Genomic DNA, 15,899 nt, shown 5'->3' on the forward strand with positions numbered 1-15,899 from the left:
GGCGGCTGCATTTTCGATGGAAGTGGAAATGCTGTAGGCCCGTGTGCTCAGATTTGGGTGCACGTTGAACAACCCAAGTGTTTCCTGCAGTGTTTCCCTGAAGCAAGTGTTTCCTGGAAGACAAGCATTCAAGCTTCGTTACAAGAATTTTGGACTGAATTCGTTTGTCGAACATTCTAGTCCATTAGTGTGCTTGGATAGTTAATGCATGAGATTGCATCGAAGCTCGTGTTGTTCGTGTCTGTTGTTTTTAATGTTTCGGAGTACCGTGTGAGTTGTATGACACAGTAAATCCTCGTTACAACGAAGTCACTTTATTTGAATTATCGCTTTTATCAAAATGTCACGCAGGCCCGCCACTGATGCATGTATTTTAGACAGCATTACTCGAAGCCTGTTGATAGCTTGTTCCACTATGAGCGAAGTAACAAGTTACGAATCCGTACTCACGGCGGCGCTAAGAGTGGGCGGGGATCTGTAACATACAGTGGAACGTTGAAATTCAAGCTTGCAACCACACTTTTTACTGTAATTGCAAAGAACAAAAGTGAAACGAGACGCCTAATCATTGAAGCTCATAATATCTCATGTCTCCAAGACAAATGCCTCATTGTGCCATCCGTCTCTTTATCAGCCCAATAAATTGCGTATCTCACTAGTAAGACACATATATGTTAGTTTCATGTTTGCTTGGCTTCTTAATGTATTAATGTGCAATGAGTGTTACCGGTTGCTATAAATAAGGTCACATTTCGCACCAATAAACTATTGTTAGTGGTGCTTTGTCTGTCTACATGTGTTTTTTCTGTGTCCCATCTTTTGGGCGCACCACTTCCCATCAGATGATTCACCAAAAAGGTCTAGTTGAAGCCGTTTCGGGCTACCAGTGAGGCTGACTGGGTAGCCAGTGGAGTGCGACCATGCATTTGAACCTGGGATCAGTGTTGAGATTAGTTATGGAATTTGTCTATAACAGGGATGCTTGATGAAATGCGATGGGTGAATGCGCTCACTCACGCGGTGGCCCCAATAACGACCAAGCGACCCATGCTCAAATCAGCCAATTGCTGGTGCAATGGTTGTGACGAACGATTTTGGACATAGTGGCGTCATTTGCCGAGAGAAGAGAACAATATTTATCAGACTGAGAATTTATTGTGAATTTTAGGTCGCGTGCTGCCCTATAATATTAAGCTCACATGTTCTCGGTAGTCTCGACTACCGATCGGCAGCGTTTGCTGGCCATGATTAATTATTGTTGCAGGGCCCCTTTAAATTTGAAGTGGAGCTTCGCGGTAGATTTCTTTTGGAGAGGTGCTTTCACAGTTTGACACTATACTGCAGTGAAACCACCCTTACAGGCAATTACATGGGGACTGTTATAGATCTATTCGTTCATACTGAATACTTCGAAATATTCGATAATTTAAATTCGAATTGTTGTGAATTAAAATACTCTACTAATTGTTAAAATATTCAAAGCATTCGAATATTCGCACAAGCCTAGTTTTCAGCCTATAATAGCGTAGTTTGTTGAAACATGTGCTTTCATTTATTTATTGTATTTATATATTGTATTGTTTGCATTTGTTTTTGCATAACCCACTCCCCTCTGTAACGCATACCGAATTTTTCGAGTGACCACCGAATTTCGACCAGTTCTTACGTTTGTACAGTTGTTAGGAAAATCTACCGCAAATCAAAATTGCTGTGTGTTATTTGACCGCATCGACAAAAATGCAGCCCAATTGGATCCACACTTTTTGTGAACCCATCACATTTTATTGTAAACAAAGTTAAGAGGCGTTCATCTTAAACGTGCACTAGAGCCAGCAGATGCGAATTCGTGAAATTCCCCAGTCAAATTTCACTATGCTTATTACGCCGAAATTCGAATGCGCCGAGCACTTTCCATCATCGTGGCGGGTCGTATGAACTTTAGTACGGAAGTCGTTGAAAGAAGGTTAAGAGCAGCGTGTTCGAAGCTTCGAAAAGATGCACGCGGCGAGCGCACGCACTGTCAGAACTGTGGTTGTTGTTTGCCACAACCGCTGTGAACGAAACCACTGTGGCTCTTGACACGACCATGTGTGGCAACGACGAATTTGGCAGAACTTCGCAAGTGCACGCGCGCCCAATGCTCGACCAGACAAAGGGACATTGCTGTCCACAAACGCTGTGGACAAAACTGCGACAGATGCGACCATAGATAGAAAAAAAAGAGACTTGGTTTTGAAGGCACGTGCACAGCCAGCGAACGCAGATTGAAAGCGAAGATAAACTATTGTTTTTCGCAACAGCTCCGTGCGGTACCAAGGTCACGGTTCACAATCATCAATAGCGACTACTAGCTGAGGGCATCCAGCTCACGCAGCAATAAACTAAAGGCAATAAAGGCGTAATAAAGGCTAGGAGTGTTTTGGTGTTCCTGTCCAAAGAATCTAGTAAAATGTCTGTCGACCTATGTACTTCGCTATACTTTGGCATTCAGTTTTCAGTTGTCCTCAAGTGAAGCTTCGACCCGCAATTTCCCGGTAGCTGGCTGAGCCTTGCAATCTGTTTACATGTGTTTTGGGGAGACATACGCGAGTACTTTTGACTGAAATATATTTTGCTTGTTGTTTTGATGATGCAAAATTTCGGGAGGTACGAATGTTTGCACACCGCCTTTGAGACTAACAGTTTTCGTTGTGGTTTGGGAACCCTACACTCGTGTGGTTGGCCACATTAAGCCATTATAAGACCACAATGTCAATGTTTACACCCCGCCTCCATTTTTTTGTCACCATGTTTTTTTTCTCGGTGCAAATGAAAAGAGAAGAAGGGGGAGAATAAATCAGTGTGATCCCCCTTTTTCGTGTTGCTGAAATCTCCCGGAGTCAGAATCCATGAAGTTTGCAGGTAGAGTAACGCCTTTATGTGCTGTGAGGATAAAATGAACTAAATGAATGAAATTCTAGATCCTTGTTTGAGCCATATCAACCTATAGTATTTCATGAGCAAAAGGTGGTGTTACCCTGTTTCTTTTTTCCATAACCCTATAATCTTTTGGGAAGCTTTGCTCGGCTTAGGCAAACCCAAGTTCCGTTTGAATTTATGGTAATAAGGGCTGCAGCGCGAGCACGAAGGTGCTAGAAGAAATAGACGAAAGCTCGTGTTGTCCTCTTTGCTTTTCTTGCCTCGCCTTTCGTCTGTTTCTTCTAGCACCTTCGTGCTCGTGCTGCAGCCCTTATTACCAAGTTCAGTAATTTTTGTCTTGATGAAAAGCTGAGTGTTCACTGAGGGCATTAGGGTGCCAAATGCTACCTTAAGAGGCTCTACTTTTTTAAAGGGTGAAGTATGAAAATTGCTGTTTCTCAGTCTTCAGATGAGAGTTTTGAAACTTCATACTGTTGTTCTAGGAAAGCTAGAACCATGAAATCGCTCTAGTCCACCTCGACGGAAGAGTAGCTACGGTGCTCGGCTGCTGACCTGAAGGTTGCGGGTTCGAGGCCGGCTGTGGTGGTGACATTTCAATGGAGGTGAATTGGTAGAGGCTCGTGTATACTATGCGATGTCAGTGCAGGTTAAGGAACTCCAGATGGTTGAGGTTTTGGAGCCCTCGACTACGGCGTCTCTCATAATCATCTCTTGACTTTGGGATGTAAAGCCCCAGATATTATTAAATAAACTTATTCTTGTTGCACTCTTTGACATCTGTGAAGTCTGTATAATCCAGTGACATTTCTTTCATTTTGACTGTGATGTAACGAAGCACTTGTGAAAAATTAATTAAAAAATTCATGGCATGATGTCTAAAAAAACTGAGCTCAGAGGTAATATGAAAACGTGATAGTACTTAATCATCATTCTTCATCATAACTTAAACAATAAAGCACTTTGTGTAAAGGAAAAATGAAAAAGGAGAAGTATTCCTGTTTATGTAACGCACGTGATCCCTTTAGGTTGTAACTAGTTTTATTTGTTTCAACAGGCATGTGGTCACTATGAACTAATTGAGGTGAGGGGGCATCTTGCTGATCAATTAGAGCAGTAAAATGAATACGAAGGGTTAGGAAATGGGTCGGAAGAGGGCTTGGTGCATACACATGAGTCCTCATGATTTTAGATGCCCTGTTTAGAATGAGCGCAGTGTCACTCGCTGGACAAAACACTCGTTTCTCTTGCGACAGGTGGTGCGTGTTGTCCGAGCTCTGCGAGCACGCTCCGTTTTTGTGGCCACAGACAGTGACGCTATGCTTGACCGGCTAAACCGAGCTCTTGAGCCTCTGCAGGTGAGTCAGTCAAAAATCCTATGATGGGGCTTACAGAATCAAGGCTCACGAGTGTGATTCAGAATGGATTCAGAATGGCACACTTTGTGCTGTTGTCAGCAATGCCGCTCTGGATAGCTTTGAGCAATGCATGTCTATGCAGGCTAGAAGAATTTCAATAGTAAATTTCATTTTGCAGCATACTACCTGTCTGTACTATCTCTTTTGGACAGCAAGGTTCTTATGTGAGGAAAATTTTTGTCTTGTTTATTCTTGAATTCATTATTGCTAAGTTTGCACTGTACACTCATGCCTCAAGGAAATTTAGTTATGCAGTGAACAGCCGATTTTTCAGGCATGCTTGAAAATTCAGACGCTTTCACAGCACGGCACGAGCCCCATAGAATTTGTGCATAAGAATATCTAATATTGTGGGTCCGTCGTAGGTAGTCTAGTGTTTATGTTGACCCGCACATCGCTGAATCGAATCTTGGTCGTGGTGGTCCCATTTGTGATGGAGCTGAAAATGCTAAGGCCCATGTGCTTTGATTTTGGTACACGTTAAACAACTCCAGCTGGTCGAAACTTTCAGAGCCCTCCAGTACTGTATGTCTCATAATCACTTGGCTTTTGGGAAGTAGAACCCCAACAATTATTCTTAATATAGTCTGATATTTTGGGTGCTGAAATTCTCTAGGGTTCAATTTTTGAAACATAATGATCTTGTTTCAGTTCCAAAACAGTAATTATTGAAGCCATCACTGTTGCGTGTCACTCTCGCATGCCTGAAGCAATGTTTTTGTGAGTCAATCCGTTAACGGGTGTAGCAGACTCAAAAGTCCCGTTGCCGTAATGCCAAAGTGTCATGCGATAAAGCTATTGAGAATTTGAAAGGGCTATCTTCACAGTGCGAGTGTTGTGATGCTTTTAGATAAGCACGGGAATGGCGGCTGGTGGCAATGGGTCAGCATGATTTTAGCACCAACAACCCTGTAACGATAAGCGTCTTGAGGTAACTGCTTGGTAGTATTTGCGGCCTTGTGTGGTTGTAAGCGTACGTTTTGCTTTTAATAGGCAAAAATCCTAACTCACTGCACCGCCGTTCACTGTTACCTCTTTGTATGAAACTGCTACGTGTGCCCCACAGATTTGTTTTTTCTGGAATTAAAGCTTGATTGATTGATATGTGGGGTTTAATGTCCCAAAACCACCATATGATTATGAGAGACGCCGTAGTGAAAGGCTCCGGAAATTTCGACCACCTGGGGTTTTTTAACGTGCACCCAAATCTGAGCACACGGGCCTACAACATTTCCGCCTTCATCGGAAATGCAGCCGCCGCAGCCGGGATTTGAACCCGCGACCTGCGGGTCAGCAGCCGAGTACCTTAGCCACTAGACCACCGCGGCGGGGTGGGGAATTAAAGCTGCTCACCATCCCTGTGTCAATGTGCGTTTGGTAATGGAGTGGGCACGACGAATACTACCATGGCAAACTTGCGTGTACAGTCGACTTCCGTTAATAGGAGGTTCACAAAAACCGCAAGAAAGATCAAATTAAACTAGCTTTCAATTAAGCAATAATGCACAGAATTCTGCACTTTTATTGCTTCAAACCTGACAGTTCTTTATGAAAAAAGTCTCTCACATTCTCTTGCCAATCCTGGCTGCTGCTAGCAAGTTTTCTAAGCACTACACCTGCTAATGTGCTTCTTCAACATTGTCTTCTTCAACAAAACTCGAAAAGCACTGTGCAAGACCGGCAGCAGCATCGGTATAGTCGTCAGTGGCCGTTCGTTTCTATGTCGTTGTTCACTAGCCGGACCATTTGCACAATTTTTCAGTTCATTAGTGGACTGCATGTATCGATGTTGCTGTCCATGGCAACGAATTTTTTTAAATGGACGTCACTAAGAAGGGACCCAAAACTAACATCGTGTAGTTCTCCTGTTTGCAATTCATAGGCGTAATACCATAATTTCGTGCGATTTCTTGCATGGGGGTGCCTCCCTGGTCAAGTTCTTTCAAGATTTTCGACTTTCGTTGCCAGGTCAAGCGTTCGGTAGGGGCCAAGAGTTGCCATTATGAAACGTCTCCACCACAATGCTCAAAATCAGCTGTGGAAACATGTGCAGAATCAACCCACAGTGCGCTAGTGGGCTAGTTGGTTTATCACGTTATATTAGAACAGCTCAACGGGACGCGGATGAAGCAGAACACATAAACACACACACAGCGCTGTGTGTGTGTTTAAGCGTTCTTTTCCGCCAGCATCCAGTCTCGCTGTTCAACTAGACATCACCGAGACTTCAACCAACTTCAACCAGACATCAACCCAGCGTGCGGATGAAGCACTCGACACGTCACAATAAAAGACCTAGTTAGCCGATGTGATAAATGGGATGCCCCTGTATTGACTAAACAAGGTGACCCCTTCATGAACAATGGTGCTGCGGGCAGTGGCAATGGTGACAACAGCCGGTCTGACAGCTGTCTTTGGAGTGAAAAAATTCTCATTTTATTGAAACGTTACGGTCGCCTCAAGGATCTCGACTGAAAAATAACTTCTAATCAGCCAAAGTTACAGACTTTTAATGCGAATTACTGCACAATTTTTATAGGCGTGCATGCAAAATTGATGAGACCACTTTTTGACTTCTAATTAACTGGAAATTATAGTTAAGTGACTTTTAATTATTGGGAATCGACTGTATAATGAAGAAAGCATCCTAGCAGTGATGGCATGAGCTTAAAGCTATGTGCTGTACACTAGAAATGATTGGCTATATATGGCAGGAAAGGCTGTGCTTCAAATAAGTGGCACAGATTTTGCACAATATTTTATCATTATTATGTATGCACACGCACTGAGGAAAGCTGCACAAGTCATCCTAAGCCTTTGTGTTCCGTGCCATGGCCATGATTCTGTGCTTTGTTGGTATTGATGGCATTTATTGAGATGAAAATTGGCAGTTGACAGTATGAAGTTAAGTGGAGGTTGCCGACAGGTGCCTAACGTACTTTATTTGCTCGCATAACTTGCGCACTTTTTCTTTAGCAGTTTTGGTGCTTCAAAAAGGCATGCGCAAATTACATGGGGATTTTGCAAACTCATCTGAAATAATAGGCAGTTTGAGTAGTTGTCGCCCACTATTTTCGTCACTTACTGGGAGCCCTCAAGAGGATAGCATTGGACGCATGCACAGTGGCAACAAACACTAATGCAAAGCTTCAGGTATGCTATTTTAAAACTCCCTAATGTGTAATAGTATATGGTCCTAACGGGCCCGATTATACATGAAAAAAAAAATGGAGCACAAAGTGCACTTGTTTATGTAACAAAATCAGCACGTGCTTTAACCAGCCAGGTCAGGACATGCGTGGTGTAGTCGAAGTCACTGGTCAAGAGGTCTGATTGGGGATCATCGTCGTGGCCACTGTCAGCGCCCTCCCAATGCGCGTCGTCCAGATGTTTTGGCGAGCGTGTTTGAATGCCCCGTTTTGTTGAAGCTTTTCTCGACAATGCCGGAAGAAACCAGGTCCCACGACACGACAATGTCGGAAGACGTAAGCTTTTGCACTAATGGCAAAGGTTTTCTTCAGTGGCAGGAAGCTTCAACGGCAAGTGTGTACTCTTCAGTTTTTTCCTGTACTGAACCTCACACATTCAAGAACGTCACGCCAAAGTGCATAGTGGCGGCACGGTTTCTGTTTTCTTCGACATACTTTATAACAGTGAGCTTGAATTTCATCACATATAAACTTATTTAAATGTAAACATTTTGACAGAAGTCTGTCTGGCTGGGTGGAAGAATTAAGGAAGTTGAATTACCTCCAGCCACAATTTCGGAGAAAGACACGACGTTTCGAGACCGGCTTGGTCCTTTCCCCAGCGGTGACTGTAAACGCTTGACCACATACAGTCATTGCAGGGCGTCAGCGCAGGGCTTTTTGACGGTGCTTCATGCCCTGTCCATATGGAGAGACTGGCCCCGCACTGACGCGCTGCAATGACTGCGTGTGGTCAGGCCTTTACAGTCACTGCTGGGGAAGGGACCAAGCCGGTCTCGAAACGTCGTGTCTTTCTCCAAGATTGTGGCTGGAGGTAATTGGACTTCTTTAACATATAATAATTGTAGCCCATTTCATGAGAACAGTAAAAACGCGACCGGTAGTTAGCGAAATATAAATTTTCGAGTTCAACCAAGTGTGTCTTGAAGCACGGACACTGAGAACGAGGGGAACAGTAGGCACGGCAGGCCCTTGGACGCCTCTGGTGCAGATATTGTGAGCTTGTGTTCTCACAGTGCAAGAGATTGGGAGGTTGTGGAAGGAAAATGCTTTAGCAGTTCCGACAACCTGCGAACTGGTTTGGGTGTTCGAGTACGGTATTTTAGAGACTGTAGTTGAGGAAGTCCTCGGAAAAAATACCTTTGCATTCACAGCCCATTTTATGCATGATTGCGCTCACTTGCTTAGCAAGAGGCGCGCCCATTTGAAGCATATAAACGTTAAGTGTCTTTGCGCATGCGATGGTGAGCTGGTTCGGGTGGTTCGGGGATTGAGAAATATACCAGTAAATACTAAAAAAAGAAGCAAGGAAGCTGGGTAAATATTAGGAGTGCGCAGATTAGGTGCGAACTATGTGAGTGACTACAGTATTCATAAACTCCTGTGTGTGCACCAAAATGACTGATAAGTGTGCTTGCAAGCCTTAAGGCCTATTAGGAACATAGATGTGGCGATTCTACAGCTTCACCGCTTGTATTAAAAAATGCATGAATTCGTTTTTTAGATACTGCCCGATTTTTCGGACAATTTCACGATCTCTATGGAGTAAAAAAAATTCTGTAGTGTGACTAGGCCTGCGCAAATATTTGAATATTTTGAATATTCGAAGAAATAATGCTGTATTCGGATTCGATTCGAATCGAATTTAAATTACTGAAAATTTCAAATTTGAAGCATACGAATGGATCCATATTAGTCCGCATGCAATGTATTTAAAGGTGGTTTCACTGAAGTAAAGGTGTGCAACGCGGTGAAAGCAATAATCCAAGTGTATATTAGCTTGCAGGTAACTTCTTGTAAATGTAGTTTCACTCCAGTAAAAAAGTGCTGAGGAGTGAAAACATATAATAAAAAGAATTGTGCACTGCTACAAAGCCTCACTTCAAGGAATATTAAAGATATGACCTTCACATCGACTGATTTTTTCAGTTCAAAAGCTCATTATACCAACTTACATGCTCATAGCAAAGTTTAAAATGTAACATATTTTACAGACTGTCAATAGCATTAAGACGGTAAGTTGGGCCAGTTGGTTAGAATCTATCGTGAACTTACTTACAGCGCAACACCAGAAAAAATACAGGACAGGGAAGGAGTAAAACAGCGCCGTCTTTTCTTTCTGTTTTACTCCTTCCCTGTCCTGTATTTTTTCTGGTGTTGCGCTGTAAGTAAGTTCATGTCAATAGCATTCCACTGAGAGTAAAACTTGCTACTATTCAAAGTTGTTTACACTTTCTTTCATGCAAAAAAAAAGCATTTGCACATGCCTTGTTTTAGTTTTTAAAAATTATTGTGCAGGTCAGTTTGGTCATGACAAATACGCCCATTTTTCTTCATATATGTGATAAATATACACTATTCGAATCTATTGGAAATTATTCCACCAAAATCATTGTTTGCTTTGAATATTAAATACACCGTTCACATATATATTCACCTGTAAGCCAAAAACATAGTTACCTAATGTTATTAAACATAGATCTCTGTTCTAGCTTTAAATGTAATGCAGTGTGCTTCGAAACAGATCTTTCCGTTATCATTTTGTGAATGAACATAAGGAGTGCCTAGGCAAGGTATTGGTAAGCAGAGTACATTTACCACAGTGTCATTGCAGGGGCTCCCACATTTATGATACTGAATATTTTTATTGACTCTGGTGCTCACTGAAAAAAAGTGAAGACATTGTTCTAGCTCTCTTTTGTTGATAATGTCGTAATTCCTCTCTCACTGTCGAAACACAAGCAACATGAGAGGTTCTGGTGTTTGGAATCCTATACTTATGTCTGCATGTAATCGGCTCAGTAGGCATGGATTGCTGCTCAGCAGTGTTTTTCTATTTGGCGGAATTTTTCTGCCCTTCTGTAAATGTGTCATTTACAAGCTGTTCAAATAAAGAATGGTATAGTTGTTTTGGTTAGAGCGCAGCACAAGGATAAAGCCCAGCTCACGCCCAATCTATGAATTATTTACATCCTGACGCATGGACGGTATAATCCTATAGATGTAGACAAAACCACACAGCAACACATCCAAGGTGTCTTTTTTTACGGACTTGCTTGTCTTTGCATTTTATTTTTAAAATTTCATAGACCTAAATACTACACTGAAGACTGCAGACATTAAGGCACTTTTCAGGTTGCAGTGCAGTAAAGGAAATCCTTTGCATATTTTGTCAATAAAGTATTGCTTGTATCATGCACTCTAAATACTGCGGAGGGTATCGCAAGAATAAACATGCCAAGTTACTCTTCAGAGTGTTCTTCTACTCTTGCAAAACATCAGATAGAGTGAAACACATTTTCACTCTGTATGAGATGAGTCAGTGGAACAGCTTTATACTCTACCTCGCTTTGAGAGCGTAAAACGCGGTTATACTCCTGGTCTTGATTATATTTAGATGCGCCGGCACAATGCGAGTGATTAGCACTACCTAGTAACCACACATATGTGCAGTAAAATGTACTGCATTTGTTTGTTGAGGCGTTACAGTCAATTAACAATAAGAACAGCCTTTCCAGCCCGCGCCAGTGAATGACAGTGCACTGGAGGGCACTTGGAACTCTTAATATCCGCGTTTTTAGCTTCGGATGTGTGTAGTGAAATAAGTGAATACTACCTTATTCAATCGATCGCGATCCAAACTGTGACGTTCTCCTTATATTAATATTCGTGGTTTTCGCTACGACCATTGCACATGGGGGGATGCTGTCGTAAGCCTAACGTACAGTACGGCTAGTCATAGAATGTGAAGAAGAACGTGAACAAGAAAAACTGAAAATATGTCCAAGGGCATGAACAAAAAGCAACTAAACTGTTTAGAGTACTCTTCAGAAGCGCGATATTTTGTACGCATAAGTGGCTAACCACTTAGCGAGTTAGTGAAAATGCCGTAAATATAATTGGTCGTACTAATCCTGTTTTTCTACTGTAAAAAACGTTTTGGATAGACGTTCTGATTTTACGACGCACAAAACAAACACAATAAACACGTTAGCTACAGTCCGGCTGTTTTTGTAAAGCACAGAGGCACTTAAATCTGCACGTAATCTTCAAGAAAATGCAGACAGATAACAAATAATGCTTATGACATGAAGATTGATACACTGACATGCCGTCTTGCAGTGTGGTGCAGTGGTTACCATGTCGGGCTCGCCATGCACAATGCGTCTAGAAGTCGCAGGTTCAAGTCTCGCTCGCACACTTTAAAATTTTTTTATTTCTTTTTATTTTTGTCGCAGTGCTGATATTGAGCCATCTTTACCGTGCAGTGATGGCGTAGCGGTTAGTGCATCAGCCTCTCATGCAAGAGATCCATTATTCGAATCCCGGTGATTCACAGTTCCCAACTAGATTAAAAAAATTTTGCGTCGTGATGGATTTGCATTAAAAGGCCTTGGCCGTGACCTCACCAGTGACCACTGCCTGTAACGCTTTCCCTCACGAGAGAATGATTGGCCACCCTGGTGCATTATATGGCCACTACCTCCTACAGGCATACGTCAATTACCTCACAGCCCTAAGTGCCCAGCAGGTACGAAGCAACCGAGCACCACGGCAGTCAGATCTGCAATGCAGCAGAGGGTGCTAAAAATCTCTAGGTCCAGACAGGCCGCCATTGGAACCTGAACTTGGCAACGTTTAACGCTAGAACTTTATACAGTGAGGCAAGTCTAGCTGTACTATTCGAGGAGCTGGAGGGTGTTAAATAGGATGTAATAGGGCTCAGTGAGGTTAGGAGGACAGATGAGGCCTATACGGTGCTACAGAATGGGCACGTCCTTTGCTATCTGGGCTTCTGGCAGAAGAGAACTTGGTGTGGGGTTCCTTATCCACAGAAATATAGCTGGCAACACAAAGGAATACAAAAGCATTATTGAAAGGTTGGTAGGTATTATAATTAAACTCAATTAGACATACAAGATATAAGGTGGTACAGGCTTACGCGCCTACATCTAGCCATGATGACACGTCAGTTGAAAGCCTCTATGAAAACGTGAATTGGCAATTAGTAAGGTAAAAAAACGCAGTATACTATACTGATGGGAGACTTCAATGCAAAGGTAGGGAAGAAGCAGTCTGGAGACCAGGTAGTAGGAGATTATGGCATCGGTACTAGAAATGCCAGAAGGGAGCTACTAGGAGAATTCGCAGAACGCAATAATTTGCAGATTTTGAATATCTTCTACTGAAAACAAAGGAACTGTAAGTGGACATGGAGGAGCTCTAATAGCGAAGATAAGCACGAAATATACTTTACACTGAGTGCACACCCAGGCGTCGTGCAGGATGTGGAAGTGCTTTGCACCCCGCCGCGGTGGTCTAGTGGCTAAGGTACTCGGCTGCTGACGCGCAGGTCGCTGGATCGAATCTCGGCTGCGGCGGTTGCATTAATATGGAGGCGGTAATGTCATAGGCCCGTGTGCTCAGATTTGGGTGTACTTTGAAGAACCCCAGGTGATCGAAATTTCCGGAGCCCTCCACTACGGCGTCTCTCTTAATCATGTAGTGGTTTTGGGACGTTAAACCCAAGAAATCAATCAATCATCAATAGAACTGCTTGGCAAGGTATGATGCAGTGACCATAGAATGGTATGGTCTCGAATTCGCCTAGACTTGAAGAAGGAACGACAGAAACTGATATGCAAGAAGCTAATCGATGAGCTAGTACTGAGAGGGAAAGTACAGGAATTCAGAGTCTCGTGTCAGAACAGGTACTTGGCTCTTATTGAGGAAACCAGCCTTAGCGGTGTCGCAATGAATGATAATTTGACAAGTATTAGACAGGTATAGTCTGCTGTTAGCGTGGTAGTGGAGGTTAATGGAACGATGTTACCGTGCAGCAAACGACAGTTGTGGACAGCGTCTTATAGTTTAGCGGGATAGCGTTTACGTGCCCCAGCTGGGACGGTGGTGCCATCTATGAGATGGTTAATAAGTTAAAGACAGTGAAAAGGAAAAGAAATAAAGATTGTTTGCCTATGCCACCACGCGAAGCAGTTTTACAATTTTATTTTGCTAATAATAAAAGCAAATAAATATGAACCACGCACCAAACGCGAAAAAATTATGTTGCTGATTTGTTTACATCGATCTTATAGTTAGAGCTAGATGAGTTCGAAAAGGGAAGCTATCTCAGAAATTACGCCATCTTATCCGTTATACTTGGTTATCAAAGCTAACTGAAGGCGAGCGAAGCCACTTTAAATAGTCGTTTGCAGCGAACAAGGTGAATCTTTCAACAACTACGCCAAAATGACTTCGAAGCAGGCGTCCGAGAGCGCCACCATGTTTACGTACACTACGTACCCTTACGCTACTACTGTAACCTTAAATCTGAAAAATACCGTGCGTATGGTCAGCGGTACGGGTAACGTACGTATCTACGTTAGGTACAGTAGTTAGACTAGACACTGGCAAGCTGTACCAGTGGATAAAGAATTTCATCTAGAAACGTCAAAGTGTGCAAGCCTCAACTACAACAAACAAAGTTGGTAGAGATTGCGAAGTTGATTAATAAGCGTAAGGTATCCGATGTAAGACGGTATAACATGGAGAGAGTTCAACACGCTCTAAAGAAGGGAGGAAGCATCAGAGCAGTAAAGAGGAAACTTGGGGTAGGCAAAAATCGAATGTATGCGCTAATAGACAAGGAAGGCAAAATAACTACCAATATGCATAGGATAGTTCAAACAGCAGAGGAGTTTTACAGAAATCTGTACAGTAGCCGGCACAATCATGGCCTTAATATAAGAACTAGCAGTACCCCAGATGGCATCCCACCAGTAATGATAGAAAAAGTCAGAAAAGCCTTGGAAGGAATGCAAAAAGACAAAGCTTCTGGTGAGGATCAGGTAACATAAAATCTGCTGAAAGATGGAGGTCAGATTGTGTTAGCAAAGCAAGCCACCCAGCTTACGAGGTGTCTCCTCACCGGAACAGCACCAGATTCTTGGAAGAATGCTAACACCATCTTAATACATGAGAAAACATATGAGAAGGACTTGAATTACAGACTGATCACCTTGCTTTTTGTCGTATACAAGCTATTCACAAAGGTAATTGCTAATAGAATTAAGACAACATTAGAATTCAACCAACCAAAGGAACAAGCAGGATATCGAACAGACTACTCAATCAGGTAATAGAGAAATGCTCAGAATATAGCCAGCCACTGTACATAGCCTTCATAGATTACGAGAAGGCGTTCAGTCGAATTATCAGCAGTCATGCACACACTGCAGAATCAGGGCGTCGACGAAGCATATATAAACATATTGAAAGAAATCTGCAGAGGATCAACTGCTACCTTTGTGCTTTATAAAGAACGCAGTAGACTACCAATCAAGAAGAGTGTAAGCCAGGTAGATATAATCTGTCCAATGCTTTTTACCGCGTGCTTACAGGAGGTTTTCAGAGGCCTATAACTGGAAGAGTTAGGGTTAAGAGTTGATGGAGAGTACCATAATAATGGGTGCTTTGTTGATGACATTGCACTGCTGAGTAACTCAGGGGACGAATTGCAATTTATGATTACGGAGTTAGACAAGGAGAGCAGAAAGGTAGGTTTTAAAATTTATCAGCAGAAAACGAAAGTAATGTACAAACTCAGAAGAGAGCAGCGCTTCACGATTCCAATAGTGCACTTCAAGTTGTAAAAGTTTATGTCTACTTAGAGTAGGTAATGACTGCGGAGCTGAACCACGAAATTGAAGTAACTAGAAGAATAAGAATGGTACGGAGCACAATTGGCAAGCACTCTCAAATCATGACAGGTAGATTGCCACTATTCCTCAAGAGGAAGGTATATAACAGCTGCATTTTGCCGGTACTTAGCTACGGAGCAGAAACCTGGAGACTTACAAAGAGTGTTCAGCTTAAGTTGAGCACGACGCCACGAGCAGTGGAAAGAAAAGTGATAGGCGTAACTTTAAGAAACAAGAAGAGAGCAGAGTGGATCAGGGGACAAACCGGGGTCAAGGATATCATAATTGAAATCAAGAGGAGAAAATGGACATGGGCCAGTCATGTAGTGCGTAGACAGGATAACTGCTGGTCATTAGGGTAACTAACTGGATTCCCAGAGAAGGCAAGCAGGTTAGGGGGAGACAGAAGGTTACGCGGAAAGATGAGATTAAGAAGTTTGCGGGTGTAAAATGACAGCAGCAAGCACAGGACCGAGTTGACTGGCGGAACATGGGAGAGGCCTTTGTCCTGCAGGGGACGTAGTCAGGCTGATAATGATGATGATGATGACATTGAGCGTGCTATGAAATCCATCAAAAATACTAAAAAGACCAATTTGCCCAAGTTCTGCTTTTTTTCTGTGAGGTCTACTGCTACTCTCTTCGGTGGGGTT

This window comes from Rhipicephalus microplus, chromosome X (genome assembly GCF_043290135.1).
Source record: "Rhipicephalus microplus isolate Deutch F79 chromosome X, USDA_Rmic, whole genome shotgun sequence".
Taxonomy (NCBI): Eukaryota; Metazoa; Arthropoda; class Arachnida; order Ixodida; family Ixodidae; genus Rhipicephalus; species Rhipicephalus microplus.